At 44.6% G+C, this 18333-nt stretch overlaps 1 non-coding gene across 1 annotated transcript; it reads left to right on the plus strand.

The window, feature by feature from the left end:
• Positions 1–11320: 11320 nt before the first annotated feature.
• On the plus strand, positions 11321–11410 carry trnar-ucg (transfer RNA arginine (anticodon UCG)). Its single transcript is given in 2 exon segments — positions 11321–11357; positions 11375–11410. It is a non-coding gene; the product is annotated as a tRNA-Arg (tRNA).
• Positions 11411–18333: the final 6923 nt, after the last annotated feature.

Raw genomic sequence — 18333 nt, forward strand, 5'->3', positions numbered from 1 at the left:
GGGAAGCAGCAGCTCCATTCCTATCCAGATGAGTGGACAGAAACGGCAAACCCACATTATTGTATTCCCGCGGAGGTTCGAACCCCGCTCGGAGCGGCTCTGCTCCGGAATATTTACTCAGCTCCATAAACAAACCACTGACCACACAAATGACTGGCGCTCCCTTTGCCTCTCATTGATGGTTTTCACCCAATTTGGCTGTTTGGGGAATGAAAGTAACATTTTATCGCGTGTGATAATTTGCATATTTAAAAGAATTACACTAAACATCTGAAACAATTGTTAATAAATGATAATTAATCAAAATTAAGCAAGTGTCCTGAAACGATTGGAAGAAAAAGCCCATCCCACCAGGACAGCAATGTTGGGAATGGACCGGAGTGAAACATTCCCAGACCATGTCCAACATGTTTCTCCTCAGCATGAAAACTCCCCGCGGAAAGACTGAAACAGGCACACATTTGATCACATCACGATTAACATCACTCACACCTTAACCATGAGCCACTGATGACGTCATGATAAAACAGACAACATTTGCAGTGGTGTGTGAGTATTATTCCTGCCAATATCTCATCTCCACTGACTGGAATGGGTTCTGTTTATTGTCACGGTGACGTCATTTGGTAACGTTAGAATCACAATATCCAGTAATACCCCACAGAGGGGCAATAAGGATATTTAACAATATCCATTAATACCCCACAGAGGGACAATATGAAAATGTACAGTATCCAGTAATACTCCACAGAGGGAAAATAAGGATATTTAACAATATCCAGTAATACCCTACAGAGGGGCAATAAGAAAATGTACAATATCCAGTAATACCCCACAGAGTGGCAATAAGGATATTTAACAATATCCAGTAATACCCCACAGAGGGACAATGAGGATATTTAACAATATCCAGTAATACCCCACAGAGGGAGAATAAGGATATTTAACAATATCCAGTAATACCCCACAGAGGGACAATACGGATATTGAACAATATCCAGTAATACCCCACAGAGGGGAAAGAAGAAAATTTACAATATCCAGGAATACCCCACAGAGGGGTAATAAATATGTTTAACAATATCCAGTAATGCCCCACGGAGGGGCAATAAGGATATTTAACAATAGAACATAGAACATTACAGCGCAGTACAGGCCCTTCGGCCCTCGATGTTGCGCCGACCTGTGAAACCACTCTAAAGCCCATCTACACTATTCCCTTACCGTCCATATGTCTATCCAATGACCATTTGAATGTACTTAGTCTTGGCGAGTCCACTGCTGTTGCAGGCAGGGCATTCCACGCCCTTACTACTGTCTGAGTAAAGAACCTACCACTGATATCTGTCTTATATCTATCTCCCCTCAATTTAAAGCTATGTCCCCTCGTGCTGGACATCACCATCCGAGGGAAAAGGCTCTCACTGTCCACCCTATCCAATCCTCTGATCATCTTTTATGCCTCAATTAACTCACCACTTAACCTTCTTCTCTCTAACGAAAACAGCCTCAAGTCCCTCAGCCTTTCCTCATACGGGCTTCCCTCCATACCAGGCAACATTCTGGTAAATCTCCTCTGCACCCTTTCCAATGCTTCCACATCCTTCATATAATGCGGCGACCAGATTTGCACGCAATACTCCAAATGCGGCCGCACTTTAGTTTTGTATAGCTGCAACATGACCTCATGGCTCCTAAACTCAATCCCTCTACCAATAAAAGCTAACACACCGTACGCCTTCTTAACAACCCTCGCAACCTGGGTGGCAACTTTCAGGGATCTATGTACATGGACACCAAGATCTCTCTGCTCATCCACACTGCCAAGAATCTTACCATTCGCCTAGTACTCAGTCTTCCTGTCATTCCTTCCAAAATGAATCACCTCACACTTTTCTGCATTAAACTCCATTTGCCACCTCTCAGCCCAGCGCTGCAGCTTATCTATGTCCCTCTGTAACTTGTAACATCCTTCTGCACTGTCCACAACTCCACCGACTTTAGTGTCATCTTCAAATTTACTCACCCATCCTTATACGCCCTCCTCCAGGTCATTTATAAAAATGACAAACAGCAGTGGCCCCAAAACAGATCCTTGTGGTACAGCACTAGTAACTGGACTCCAGTCTGAACATTTCCCATCAACCACCACCCTTTGTCTTCTTCCAGCTAGCCAATTTCTGATCCAAACTGCTAAATCTCCCTGAATCCCATGCCTCCGTATTTTCTGCAGTAGTCTACCGTGCGGAACCTTATCAAACGCTTTATGAAATCCATATACACCACATCAACTGGTTTACACTCATCCACCTGTTTGGTCACCTTCTCAAAGAACTCAATAAGGTTTGTGAGGCACGACCTACCCTTCACAAAACCGTGTTGACTATCTCTAATCAAATTATTCCTTTCCAGATGATTATACATCCTATCTCTTAAAAACCTTTCCAATATTTTTCCTACAACAGAAGTAAGGCTCACTGGTCTATAGTTACCGGGGCTATCTCTCCTCCTCTTCTTGAACAAGGGGACAACATATGCTATCCTCCAGTCTTCTGGCACTATTCCTGTAGACAAAGATGACTTAAAGATCAAGGCCAAAGGCTCAGCAATCTCCTCCCTAGCTTCCCAGAGAGTCCGAGGATAAATCCCATCCGGCCCACGTGACTTATCTATTTTCACACTTTCCAGAATTGCTAACACCTCCTCCTTATGAATCTCAAGCCCTTCTAGTCTAATATTTTCCACGACATAATTGTCTTTTTTCTGTGTGAATACTGACGAAAAATATTCATTTAGCAATATCCCACAGAGGGGCAATAAGGATATTTAACAATATCCAGTAATATCTAACAGAGGGACAATAAGGATATTTAACAATATCCAGTAATGCCCAACAGAGGGACAATGAGGATATTTAATAATATCTAGTAATACCCCACAGAGGGGCAATAAGGATATTTAACAATATCCAGTAATACCCCACAGTGGGACAATGAGGATATTTAACAATATCCAGTAATACCCCACAGAGGGACAATAAGGAAATTTAACAATATCCAGTAATACCCCACAGAGGGACAATACAGATATTTAACAATATCCAGTAATACCCACAGAGGGGCAAGAAGAAAATTTACAATATCCAGTAATTCCAAAATGAATCACCTCACACTTTTCTGCATTAAACTCCATTTGCCACCTCTCAGCCCAGCGCTGCAGCTTATCTCTGTCCCTCTGTAATTTGTAACATCCTTCTGCAGTGTCCACAACTCCACCGACGTTAGTGTCATCTTCAAATTTACTCACCCATCCTTATACGCCCTCCTCCAGGTCATTTATAAAAATGACAAACAGCAGTGGCCCCAAAACAGATCCTTGTGGTACAGCACTAGTAACTGGACTCCAGCCTGAACATTTCCCATCAACCACCACCCTTTGTCTTCTTCCAGCTAGCCAATTTCTGATCCAAACTGCTAAATCTCCCTGAATCCCATGCCTCCGTATTTTCTGCAGTAGTCTACCGTGCGGAACCTTATCAAACGCTTTATGAAATCCATATACACCACATCAACTGGTTTACACTCATCCACCTGTTTGGTCACCTTCTCAAAGAACTCAATAAGGTTTGTGAGGCACGACCTACCCTTCACAAAACCGTGTTGACTATCTCTAATCAAATTATTCCTTTCCAGATGATTATACATCCTATCTCTTAAAAACCTTTCCAATATTTTTCCTACAACAGAAGTAAGGCTCACTGGTCTATAGTTACCGGGGCTATCTCTCCTCCTCTTCTTGAACAAGGGGACAACATATGCTATCCTCCAGTCTTCTGGCACTATTCCTGTAGACAAAGATGACTTAAAGATCAAGGCCAAAGGCTCAGCAATCTCCTCCCTAGCTTCCCAGAGAATCCTAGGATAAATCCCATCCGGCCCACGTGACTTATCTATTTTCACACTTTCCAGAATTGCTAACACCTCCTCCTTATGAATCTCAAGCCCTTCTAGTCTAATATTCTCCTCGACATAATTGTCTTTTTTCTGTGTGAATACTGACGAAAAATATTCATTTAGCAATATCCCACAGAGGGGCAATAAGGATATTTAACAATATCCAGTAATATCTAACAGAGGGACAATAAGGATATTTAACAATATCCAGTAATGCCCAACAGAGGGGCAATAAGGATATTTAACAATATCCAGTAATACCCCACAGAGGGACAATGCGGATATTTAATAATATCTAGTAATACCCCACAGAGGGGCAATAAGGATATTTAACAATATCCAGTAATACCCCACAGTGGGACAATAAGGATATTTAACAATATCCAGTAATACCCCACAGAGTGGCAATAAGGATATTTAACAATATCCAGTAGTACCCCGCAGAGTGGCAATAAGGATATTTAACAATATCCAGTAATACCCCACAGAGGGACAATAAGGATATTTAACAATATCCAGTAATACCCCACAGAGGGGCAATAAGGATATTTAACAACATCCAGTAATACCCCACAGAGGGGCAATAAGAATATTTAACAGTATCCAGTAATACCTCACAGAGGGGCAATAAGGATATTTAACAATATCCAGTAATACCCTACAGAGGGGCAATAAAGATATTCAACAATATCCAGTAATACCCCACAGAGCGACAATAAAGATATTTAACAATATCCAGTAATACCCTACAGAGGGGCAATAAAGATATTCAACAATATCCAGTAATACCCCACAGAGGGGCAATAAAGATATTCAACAATATCCAGTAATACCCCACAGAGGGGCAATAAGGATATTTAACAATATCCAGTAATACCCCACAGAGGGGCAATAAGAATATTTAACAGTATCCAGTAATACCTCACAGAGGGGCAATAAGGATATTTAACAATATCCAGTAATACCCTACAGAGGGGCAATAAAGATATTCAACAATATCCAGTAATACCCCACAAAGGGGCAATAAGGATATTAAACAATATCCAGTAATACCCCACAGAGGGGCAATAATGATATTTAACAATATCCAGTAATACCCCACAGAGGGGCAATAAAGATATTCAACAATATCCAGTAATACCCCACAAAGGGGCAATAAGGATATTTAACAATATCCAGTAATACCCTACAGAGGGGCAATAAAGATATTCAACAATATCCAGTAATACCCCACAAAGGGGCAATAAGGATATTTAAAAATATCCGGGAATACCCCACAGAGGGGCAATAAGGGTATTTAACAATATCCGTAATGCCCCACAGAGGGGCAATAAAGATTTTTAACAATATCCAGTAGTACCACACAGAGGGACAATAAGGATATTTAACAGCATCCAGTAATACCCCACAGAGGGACAATAAGGATATTTAACAATATTCAGTAGTACCCCACAGAGGGGCAATAAGAATATTTAACAATATCCAGTAATAAACCACAATAAAACTCGAGACCCAAGTTTCCCCTCTTGGACGGGTGTGAACAATTCAACCAGACTATTTACAACCAGAGAAGAGGAGATTTACCCGGAGTTCTGCCTCCAGCTGCCTTTCTTCCTCCAGCTCTCTCCCTCTGTTCCTTCTTCACTCTCACACATTGTGCCATCCTTCGATTTCCCTCCCTTTCCCCCTCCCTGTCTCTTCCTACCCCACTCCCTCTCTCTAATGTCTTTCTCATTCTCTGGGCTCTCCCTTGTCTCCGGGCTCCCACTGACCCCGGGCTCGGGGACTCTCATCCCGGCCAGGGCTCTTCAATCGGCTCCATTCACAGGAAAAGTTTCCACAATAACATCCGCTGTCTCTGAAACCCCCAAACGGAAATTCAGACTCACCGTTAAGGTGAAGACTGCGGACTGCGGTTCCCTCTCCTGCTGTTTAATACAGATCACTATAACTGTGTACAGTGAGCAGAAAGAAATTGCTGTTGTTTGTAAACATTTCTTACTGACATCACTGTCATTCTGCTTTAACAGGACGAGGTTGTGTCTTCTGATATTTGAATCGATATAAAACTGTGCAAAGATATAAACTGAACGGGTAAATCTGAAATATTCTGAAAAGATTATTTGCATTATGCTTCTAAACGGAGTCATTTCATTTCCACACAATGAACTTTGTCCAAATGTAAAATTGTGGAATCAGCTGTAGATAAACTCAGTCAGCCTGACGTGATTTGAACAAGCAACCTCCTGATGTGACAAAGAGACATTAGACTCAAAACATTAGATTTTACTCTCCCTACAGATGCTGCCAGACCTGCTGAGATTTTCCATCATTTTCTCTTTCGTATCAAGCAACCTTCTGATCTGGAGTCAGACGCGCTACCGTTGCGCGACACGCTCAAGTACTGGTCACTGAACCTTTCTCCTCATAGATTTATTCATTATCAGTCAATGACTGGTACTGCACGTGAGGGTGGAATCCAGTCTCTGTCAGATATTGGTGCCGAATATCAGTGTGGAAATCTTTCTGTATCTACCAATCACAATTACTGTTTGGGAAAAGTGGGATTAATTCAGTATCGGTGGGTATGAGTGTTTTTTGGGCTGTTGGGACATTCAACAGCGGATCAATGGTTTCCTGCTTGAACCAAGCATAAAATGCATTGAGTTCATCAGAGAGGGGTGCGCTGCTGCTGGAGACGCTGCTCGGCGTCGCTTTGTAGCCCGTTATGTTGTTTAAGCCTTGCCACAACCGACGAGAGTCTGTAACGCTAGGCTGTGACTCTAGCTTGGTCTGATATTCTCTCTTGGCATCCCGGATGGCTTTACCGAGGTTGTACCTGGATTTATTGTATAGGTCAGGGCCGCCTGACTTGAACACCTCAGATCTGTCCTTCTGTAGGGAGTCAATCTCCCGATTAAGCCATGGTTTCTGTCATGATATCCTCATTAACATATCATGGTGCAATAACACACAAACACTGATGGGCAGGTCGATGGACCAACCAACACACACACAACATCGCAGCCAATCAGCAGTGAGAGCACATGCACGATAAAACAGGGAACACCACAGTTCCCGCTCATTCTACCAGGAGAGAGCTCAGAGCACAGAGCTCACAGCGTGCCACTCAGACATACACCATGTGCTGAGTGTCTCACTAAGATAGTGCTAGGATTGGGTCCACAGGTTTGCTGGTGAAGTACGAACCACAGCCAGAAGTTAATAGTTATTATTGTACAGAATAATAAAACAGAGTTGTACCATCTACAACCGTGTTGGTTCGTTTGTTTATCGGAACACCCAACACAACATGATACCAGGTCTGGATACGCGCCAGCAACTGTGAGACCTACCTGCACCTCTTCAGAAACCCGCCATCCTGCACCATGGAAACCATCAGCCCGCCACATCGGATCGCTGGAAATCTTCATATTCCGTATCGCTGGAAATCTTGGCGTCAACTGGAAGCTGTTTAAACAGAGCTTCCAACTCTTCCTAGAAGCCACAGGCAGGGAGAATGCATTGGACACCAGGAAGATCGCCCTCCTCCTCTCCACGGCAGAGCAACACGCCATCCACATCTACAACTCCCTGGCATTCACGGAAGGCGAGGACAAGACGAAGTACAAGACGGTCCTTCTAAAATTTGAGGAACACTTCAGCGTGGAAGTTAATGAGAGCTTCAAGAGGTACCTCTTCCAGCAGCGCCTGCAGGGTATGGATGAGCCTTTTAAGTCTTATTTGACACATCTCCGTATCCTCGCGCAGTCCTGCGGCTATGAGGCCACCTCCGACTCCATGATTCGGGATCAGATAGTTTTTGGGGTCACCTCGGACACCCTACGCCAGCAGCTCCTCAACATAAAGCGCCTCTCCCTAGCCACCGCCATCGAGACCTGTGTCCTCCACGAAGACGCAACCAGCCGGTACTCCAAATTCCAGGCAGCCGAATCGACACGGCAGGGGTCCTATGAGCCGAGCAGGTCCAGTCGATTGAGTTCCTCCTGGCCCGCGGCCCGGACGAGGGCGGCCATTTCGCGCACTTTCCGAGTCCTCCCGCGCTTGTAGGCGCCAAAAGAGGGGACATCGACACAGAGGGACGGGATGCGCAGGCATGCACTACGCAGGACCGCACCGCGCATGCGCGGTGGCGCAATGAACGCCATGACGTCACAACGTGCGGCAACTGTGGATTCGCACACTTAAAGCGGCAATGTCCGGCCAAAGCGCGACAATGCCTCTGCTGCGGCAGGATGGGCCACTATGCTGCCTGCTGTCGAGTAGCTCAACGTGCCAACTCTCTGCAATTCCGCCAGCCTCGCAGGGACGTGCGGGCCATTCAGCCCCCATACACCAATCATACCCTGACGACGTGCAGACCGGTGATACCGACGACCGGGAAGCCTTCTGTGTTGCGGTAATAAACAAGAACCGGATGTCCCCAAGTCGGACCCACCAGCCGATGCCAGTGCACAGCATTAATGCGGGCGATGAATGGTGTGCCACCCTAATGGCCAACCCAAATTCCTCGCCCACTTAATAGACTGGACTTATGAGCCTGTTTGCAGATTGGACTCACTGAATTGTTTTACAGACTGTTAACGTGTTTCTTTCTTGTTGTTCCAGAAGTTCTATTTCGATATTTGCTGATTGCACTTGTTTTGTTTGTGCTACAACCTCGTTGCTCTGTTGCACCTGACACCTTCCTCTGTATATAGTTTAGCCTCATGTACATGTTGTAAATATTGCACACACATATTCATATGCACTCAGTACACACCAATATTTATTACCATGTAGGCACATTACCTTGTGAAAAGGGGGGATGTCATGATATCCACATTAACATATCATAACATATTCTCTGAAGGTAAATTTGCAGGTTGAGTTCGTAATTAAGAAAGCAAATGCAATGTTGTCATTTATCTCAAGAGGCTTGGAATATAAAAGCAGGGATGTACTTCTGAAGCTTTATAAAGCACTAGTTAGTCCCCATTTAGTCTTCTGTGAGCAATTCTGGGCCCCACATCTCAGGAAGGACATATTGGCAGTGGAGCGAGTCCAGTGGAGATTCACACGGATGATCCCAGGAATGGGAGGCCTAACATACGATGAACATCTGAGGATCCTGGGATTATATTCATTGGAGTTTAGGAGGTTGAGGGGAGATCTAATAGAAACTTACAAGATAATGAATGGCTTAGATAGGGTGGACGTAGGGAAGTTGTTTCCATTAGCAGGGGAGACTAGGACCCGGGGGCACAGCCTTAGAATAAAAGGGAGTCACTTTAGAACAGAGATGAGGAGGAATTTCTTCAGCCAGAGAGTGGTGGGTCTGTGGAATTCATTGCCACAGAGGGCGGTGGAGGCCGGGACGTTGAGTGTCTTTAAGACAGAAGTTGATAAATTCTTGACTTCTCGAGGAATTAAGGGCAATGGAGAGAGAGCGGGTAAATTGAGTTGAAATCAGACATGATTGAATGGTGGAGGACTCGATGGGCCGAATGGCCTTACTTCCACTCCTATGTCTTATGGTCTTATGGTGCAATCACACACACACACTGATGGACAGGTAGTTGGACCAACCAACACACACACAACATCGCAGCGAATCACCAGTAAGGGCACACGCACTATAAAACTGGGTACACCACAGTTCCCGCTCATTCTACCAGGAGATAGCTCAGAGCACAGAGCTGACAGCGAGCCACTCAGACATACACCATGTGCTGAGTGCCTCACTAAGATAGTGCTAGGGCTGGGTCCACAGGTTAGCTGTTGAAGTACGAACCACAGCCAGAAGTTAATAGTTATTATTGTACAGAATAATAAAACAGAGTTGTACCATCCACACCCGTGTTGGTTCGTTTGTGTATCGCAACACCCAATACGACAGTTTCTGGTTGGGAAACGTACGTACTGCTTTCTTTGGCACGCAGCCGTCCACACATTTGCTGATGTAGTCTGTGACAGTGGTGACATACTCATTTCAGTTAGTCGCTGAGTTCTTAAATATGGACCAGTCCACTGTCTCCAAGCAGTCACGTTAGAGCTCTTCTGCTTCCTCGGACCAGCACTGCACGACCTTCTTAGCTGGATTCTCCCGCTTAAGTTTCTGCTTGTATGCCGGGAGAAGGAGCACCGTCCTATGGTCTGATTTTCCAAAGTGCGGCCGCGGGATGGAACGGTAGGTGCCCTTGATTTTTGAGGAGCAGTGGTCAATCGTGTTGTCTCCCCTGGTGGGACAGGAGATGTGCTGGTGGAAGTTTGGCAGTACACTCTTGAGGTTGGCCTTGTAGAAGTTTCCGTCCACGATGAATGTGCTTTCAGTATGGACAGTGTTTGATTATTCACCACCCAAGCCCTCAAACAAAAGCTAAAAATCACAGCATTTTCACTTCACCCTCATGAAGGGGACCAAACAGAGACACAACAGACACGTTACAGACGAGGATGGGATTTGAAGCCACGTGTACAGAGCACAATGGATTATTGTGCATCACCTTAACCACGTGGCACAGCTGCTTTACTTCAGGGCCCTTTAGTATCCCTCAATCAGACTTCTTTGAGTTTCTTTCGCACAGGTGCTGATTTACAATGTGCCGTCAAAGTGTAAATAAAAAATAAATCTCTGAGGAGAAAGGTTCAGTTATTAGAACTTGGGCTTCTGGCGCTAAGGTAGCGTATCTGACTCCACATCAGAAGGTTGCGTCCAAATCACGTCAGGCTCCCGGAGATTTTCTGCAGCTGGTTCCAGGAATTTTTCTCTGTGTTGGAATGTTTTTGAAATGACTCCGTTCAAAAGCGCAATTCAAATAATCTTTTCTGGATATTTCTGATTTACCTGCTCAGTTTATATTTTTGCACGGTTTAACATCGGACCAAATATCACGAGACTCAAACTCGTCCTGTTAATGCAGAATGACAGTGAGTTCAGTAAGAAATGTTGACAAACAACAGCAATTTCTTTCTGCTCAATGTACACAGTTATAGTGATCAGTATTAAACAGCAGGAGCGGGAACCGTAGTCCGCAGTCTTCACCTTAACGGTGAGTCTGAATTTCAGTTTGGGGGTTTCAGAGAGAGCGGATGTTATTGTGGAAACTGAAGTCACTTTTCCTGTGAATGTAGCCGGATAAAGAGCCCTGGCCGACCTGAGAGTCCCCGAGCCTCCATGAATCTTCACAGCTCAGAGAGTGAAGGGCTTTTCCACTTTGAAAATGACCATGTCCGGCAGCTGGAGCTTTCCCTTGTATTTTCTCGGATCTGGGAAACAGCGGATCACCAAACAATAGAAATGAAACACATAGAATCGCAGTGTTTATTCACAAGAGATAAACATCAGCTCACGTAACGTTACCAGTGGCCGCTTGGCCTAATGGATAAGGCGTCTGACTTCGGTGAATCTTAGTGATGATTTCAGAAGATTGCAGGTTCGAGTCCTGCCGCGGTCGTTTTATACAGAAATTCGGTGCAACTTGCTGACAGCCCAGTTTTCCCTCCTCAGCTCAAACTTCCACCTGTCCATCCAAACACTGTTGGGGTTTTTTGGAATGTAATTTCTTGTAACTTTGTTCACTCAATTGTCTCTCATCTTTTATTTAGCCCCTAATGAATTATTATGCATCAATCGGTTCAATACAATTCTGTGGAGGAAATTCGAATGCCCTCAGGAAGATCGATAGAGTCCTAGATGTTTACAGCATGACAACAGGCTGTTCGGCCAGCTTGATCATGCCGCCCAGTCTCTATCACTAATCTAGTCCCACTTGCCCGTGTTTGGCCCATATCCTTCTCTTATCCACCCTGCCCATGTAACTGTCCAACTGATTTTTAAAAGATTAAATTGTACACGCCCCTGCCTCTGGCAGCCCGTCCCAGATACTCACCACCCTCAGCGTGAAGACATTTCCTGCCTGGTCTATTTAGTATCTCTCCCCTCTCACCTTATACAAATGCCCTCTAGTTCGAGACACATCTACCTTTGGGGAAATGTGTCGACTACCTACCTTATCTATGCTCCTCATTATTTTATAGATCGCTGTAAGATCACCCGTAAGCCTCTCAAGCTACAGGGGGGAAAGTCCCAGCCTATCCAGCCTCTCCTTATAACTCAGACTATCAAGTCCTGGTAGCATCCTCGTAAATTGCTTCTGCACTCTTTCTAGGTTAACAATATCCTTCCTATAATAGGGTGACCATAACTGAACACAGCATACCGTGTGTGGTCTTACCAATGTCTTGTACAACCTCAACAAGACGTCCCAACTCCTGTATTCAATATTCTGACCAATAAAACCTAGCATGCTGAATGCCTTCTTCACCATTTTGTCCGACTACGACTCTATCTTCAAGGAGCTATGGACCTGTACTCCTTGATCTTTTTGTTCTATCACTGTACCCAACTCCTTACCATTAATTGAGCGAGTCCAGCTCTGATTGGATCAACCAAAATGCATCTCCCCACATTTATCCAAATTAAACACCATTTGCCATTCATATGCCCACTGGCCCAAGATGTTAACAATGAGCTGAATCAACTGTTTTATGTCCAGAGGGATGAAAGATTGTGTCACTGGATTGGGAATCCAGAGGCCTGAACTAAACTTTGGGACACGTAAGGATTCCCACCATTCAAATTCACCGATTTAATAGATTTACAGGGGGATTAACAGGGTGGATGCTGAGAGGTTGTTTCTTCATGTGGGAGAGTCTCGGACCAAAGGGAATGATCTCAGAGTAAAGGGCCGCCCATTCAAACCAGGGATGATGAGTAATTTCTTCTCTCAGACTATAGTGTATCTGTGGAACCATTTTTGTAACCGAATAGGGCTGTCAGGCTGGGTCAGTTAATATGTTCAAGGCTGATACAGACAGATTTTTAATCAGTAAGGAAATCAAGGATTATGGGGATGATGTGGGAAAGTGGGTTTGAGGATTATATCAGATCAGTCAAAACCTATCTGAATGGTGGAGCAGACACGATTGGCCGAATGACCTACTTCTGCTCCCACGTCTCACAGTGTAATGAGATCATCTGATTAACTTGTTTTCACGGCTGGGCGGCCGGTTCTGGAAAGGCAAAATCTGCTAGCAGTGCCCCAGATGAAGCTGGCGTCTGTTTTGGAGCTTCTGAAGCCGCAAGTTTTCATGGTGTCAAACTCCTGCCCAAAACTGGTGTCGTAATTTAAATCGATTATCAGACAGAGGATTAGGAATATCGATATAGAGATTGGTGCAAGAAGATTCATTCCTCAGGCCTGTTGAACTCCGAATCTAACCTTCATCCTAGTTCCGTGTCGACGAGAATGGATTCAGACCCGCAGATGCAAAGCACAATGGATTAGCAGCGCATCTCCTTCACCTCTCGGCCAACTCGCCATGTAACCTGACTTCACCAAACCACCTCATGGACTTTTAACATCCCCAATAACTAACGGAAGAAGGTTGTCTTTGTGCATTGGTCCAGATGTGCAGCCAGATGTGAAGAGTTGGAAATGTTGTTCCTGTCAGCAAATTACATTTCCATCATGTCAGCTCAGGGATTGTTCTGATTGGACTGATGGGAAACACTTCAACACCATGTCCAACATGTTTCTACATATTGTAAATAAAACACCGCGGAAAGACTGAAAGATATAAACAATTGATCGCATCATGATGGACATCACTCGGACGCCTCAAAACATCCCGTCAAAGTCGGAGTTCTGACGATTCTAATTTGTTATCCAGAGAAACCCTGCAGGACATTCGGCCTCTTGAGTCTGCACCGAACTTCGGAAAGCGCACTCGACCTGGACCCTCTCTTCCGCTTCTCCTCATAACCCCGCACTTGCTCATGATGAATCCACCCAACCAACACTGTGGGACGAAACAGGAACACACTGAAAAAACCCATGCAGACACGGGGATAAAGTGTAAACTCCACACAGATAGTCACGCAAGCTGGAATCCAACTATTATGAAATGCGAACTGACAGGATGAATTGCTCTAACTCCACATGTGTTGAGTGAGTGGGAAAATGAATGGCAGATGAATGTATAATATGTATAAATGTGAGGTTATACACTTTGGGAGCAAAACCAGGACGGCAGATTGTCATCTGAATGTCCATTAATAGGAGAGGGGAATGTGGAACGAGACCTGGCGGTCCTCGTACACCTGTTGCTGAGGGTGAGCTTGCAGCTGCAGCAGGCGGGAAAGGAGGTCAATAGTATGTTGGCCTTCATCGCGAGAGGATTTCAGTGCAGGAGCAGGAATATCCTTGGTGCAATTATCCAGGGCCCTGGTGAGGCCACGTCTGGAATATCGTGTGCACATTTGGTCTCCTTTTCTGAGAAAGGGTGTTCTTGCTGTAGAGGGAGCGCAGAGGAGGTACAGCAGACTGATTCCTGGGATTAAAGGTCTGACGTATGAGGAGAGACTGGGCGGTTGCGATTGTATTCGCTGGCGTTCAGAAGAATGAGGGGATTTCATAGAAACCTATCGAATTCCAAAAGGACTGGACAGAGTTGATGCCGGAAGAATGCTCCAGATGGTGTGATGTTCAGAACCAAGGGTCACAGTCTGAGGATATGGGGTAGACCGTGTTGGATTGAGAAGAGTATAAATGCCTTTACGCAGAGTTTGGTCAGATTGGAATTTGCTCCCACAGCAATTTGCTGAGGCAAAACCACTATATTTTCAAGAAACAGTTTGATGAAGCACATGGGGAGAAGGCAATCAACAATACGGGAGGGGAGGCGGGGGAAGGAGGGATCAGCCAATTGGGTTGGATGATCAGCCATGATCACAATGAATGGCAGAGAAGGCACGAAGGGCCGAAGGGCCTCCTTCTGCTCCAATTGTCTATGTTTCTATGATTGGCGCAGAGCAACTTAAAGGCTGCTAGGCGGGAGGTGCCGCTGATCTTCACAGGAACAGACAGTGAGACGGAACATTGATCATAAACAGACAGTGAGAGAATACAACACAATAAACACAGGAAGCAACAATGGGAAATAACAAATGCATTCGATTGGAATGTTCAATATCGTTTGGAATTGACAAAACACCGCCTGAAAAGGAAATTAAATTGGAATTCCCAACATTTTAACACCTCGGAGAGAAAGGAGAAACGGAGAGAACAATGTAGGAAGGAAGAAAAGAAAGGATGGAACTGCTCCCTTGTACTTGGGGAACTGCTGGCCCACAATTTGCAGCATCTCACCGATTAGAAACAAAAGGAAATAAAACTCTATCATTCGTGGATTCAATCAGATTCAGATTCATTTTGAACTCTGAAGGCGAAAGTGTTTCCCACTCACTCAATGTATTGACACATTTCAGAATAAATTGACCCCACAGAATAATGTTGTGTTTCTGCTCTCTGGTCATTTGTTTTTCCTGTTACTCTTCCATTCGATGTAAATCAACAGGAAGAGGGAAAGGAGCGAGGGAGCGAATATTCTGTTTCCTTACATGATTCTCTTCTGATCTTCACTTTACAGGATATAATCAAGGTGTAAATGAGGAAATCTGTCAGCATTGAAATTTAATCTTCGACAGGAGGTCTTGTGCCGCCCGATAGCGCTTCTGAATGCTGATCCGAAGGCTGCGTGTTAAATCACGTCAGGATTCACGTCTGCTTGTTCCAGGATTTTATATCTGGACAAAGCCCATTGTGTGGGGAAGTTTTGAAAATCACACAAAGATAGGGAGTGAAGTATGTTGTGAAGAGGACAGAAGCAGGTTACAGACGGATACAGAGAGGTTGAGTGAGTGACAGAAACCTGGCAGCTCCAAAACAATGTTTAAAAAGCGCAGGGTTTCGCTTTGGCAGGTAGAGTAAAAATGAACAGAGCTTTACTTCGATGTCCAACGGCTGCAGAATTACGAGGGATCTCGGTTTGCTGATGCATGAATCACGAAAACTGAGTGAGTCAGTGCAACAATTAATTAAGAAGGTGAGTAGAATTCTATCCTTATTACGAGAGGAGTTGAACATTGTAAGGGAGTTATTCTTGAGTGACACCGTGAATTGGTGCAACCACATCACAGAATCAGAGAATGGTTACAGCGCAGAAAGAGGTCATTTGGATAATCGTGTTTGCACCGTCTCTCCAAACAAGCATTACGACTCCGTGCCATTCCCCGGCCCTGTCCCCGAACTTCTACAATTGTTTTCTATTCAAGGAATCACCTGATGCCCTCTTGAACGCTTCAGTTGAACCTGCCTGCACCACACTTCCAGTCAGTGCATTCCAGACCCGAAGCACGCGTTGTGCAAAAGTGCTTCTTTTTCAAACATCTGCTTCCTTTGCAAATCAACGGAAATCTGTGCCCTCTCGTTCTTGCTCTTTGAACTCGGGGGAACTGTTTCTCTCTATTTACTCCGCCTAGCCCCCTCATGATTTTGAACCTCTTCATCATATCTCCTCTCTGCCTTATCATCTCCAAGGAGAACGTTCCCAATATCTCCAATCTAGCCTCATAAATGGAATCAATCCTGTAAACCTCTTCTGCACGCTGCCCAATACGTCCACAGCCTTCCAATATTGTGGCTCCCAGAGCTGTGCAAAATATTCCATATGGTGTCTAACTGGCGCCTTGTACAGATTCAGCATAACCTCCTTGCTCTTGTTCTCTTTTCCATTCGGAATAAACCCAGAATAAGATCTGCTTTATTGTCTGTTCTCTCCACCTCTCCTGGTACCTTCAATGACCTATCCACACATACACCCACTTCTCTCTGCTCCTTCATCCCATAAATATTTGAATGGCAGCACCGTAGCATAGTGGTTAGCACTATGGCTTCAGAGCGCTGTGTCTCAGGTTCGGATCGCGCTTGGATCAGTGTCTGTGTTCTCCCTGTGTCTGCGTGGGTTTCCTCCGGGTCCTCCGGTTTCCTCCCACCCTCCAAAGATGTGCAGTTTAGCTGGATTGGCCATGCTAAATTGCCCTTAGGTTAGATGGGGTTGCTGGGATGCGGGGATAGGGTGGAGGTGTGGTTTTCAGTGGGGTGCTCTTTGAAGAGCCGGTGCAGATTCCATCGTCCGAATGGCCACCTTCTGCACTGTAAATTCTATGATTCTATATTCCCGACCAAAATGCATCATCTCACACGTCTCCAGATTGAAAATCTTCTTTTGTTTTTTCAAGTTCTATCTAGATTGTCCACGTCTCAGTTTACAAAATTTCCAAGTTTGTACCATCATCAAACTTTGAAACTGTTCCCTGTGCACCATGATCTAGCACATTGTTATATATCAGGGAAAGCAAATATTCCAGCAGGAACCCAGATGGAACACTACAAACCTTCTTCCAGTCCGAAAAGTTTCGATTGACCATTGTATTCTGTTTCTGATTATTCAACCACATTTATATCCATATTGCTACTGTCCCTTTTATTCCAGGAGCTGTAACATTTCGCTAATTCTGTGCAGTTTGGGTTTCCTTATTTGGGGAAAGATGTAAATACGTTGGAGACGGTTCAGAGGAGGTTTCCTCGATTGGTGCCAGGAATGAGCGGGGTTTCTATTGCGGGAAGGTTAGACAGACTGTACTTGTTTCCAGTGGAGATGTGAAGACTGACAGTTAATTTGATTGAAGTACATCAGATTTTGAATGGTCTTGACAAGGTGGACGTGGAAAGGATGTCACTGCTTGTGGGTGAGAGCAGAACTACTGGGCAGTTAAAAACAAGGATTTCGCCCTTTTCGGACGGAGATGAGGAAATTTCTCACTCCCAGAGAGTTGTGGGACTTTGGAACTCTGCCTCAGAAGGCGCGGAAGCGGGACATTGATTATTTCTAAGGCGGAGATTGAAAGATTCTTGTTCAGCATATAAACCAATGGTTTATCGGGGTTACATACAAACATTGCATTCAGCCAACTACCTGGATGCACAAGCGTTCGTTTGTTTTACTTGATATTTGAGGATAAATTCAGAGTCCGACACCATGGTGAAACGGTCTTTAAATGTCGTGTTCGTGTCTTCACATGTTCAGCACTGATATATTCTCTGGAGCTCAAACCTGCTCCCGATTTCAGTCAATGACACCATATCGATTGTCCTTATTAAAATAATACAAGACTAGTCCGGGATTTGAACACGTGACCTCTCGCATTTTATCGCAAATGGAAGCTTTCTCAGAGATAATCATACCCCTAGACCAACGAGCTAACCGATGATCAAGATTCACTCAAACCAGCTTCTCATTGCCTCCCGAAGCTTATTGTATCAGCTCAAAGCGCTTCTTTATTCCTGTTCAATTTGGTTTCGTTGTTAAAATAAAATAAAAAGAAACAATTTTTGTCTCTTGCTTTTTGTACTGGGATCATTCGGTAAATTGGGGTATTTTGGGTTTGTTGGCCTCCACTGCAAACAGAACAAAC

The sequence above is a fragment of the Scyliorhinus torazame genome, chromosome 24 (genome assembly GCF_047496885.1).
Source record: "Scyliorhinus torazame isolate Kashiwa2021f chromosome 24, sScyTor2.1, whole genome shotgun sequence".
Lineage (NCBI taxonomy): Eukaryota > Metazoa > Chordata > Chondrichthyes > Carcharhiniformes > Scyliorhinidae > Scyliorhinus > Scyliorhinus torazame.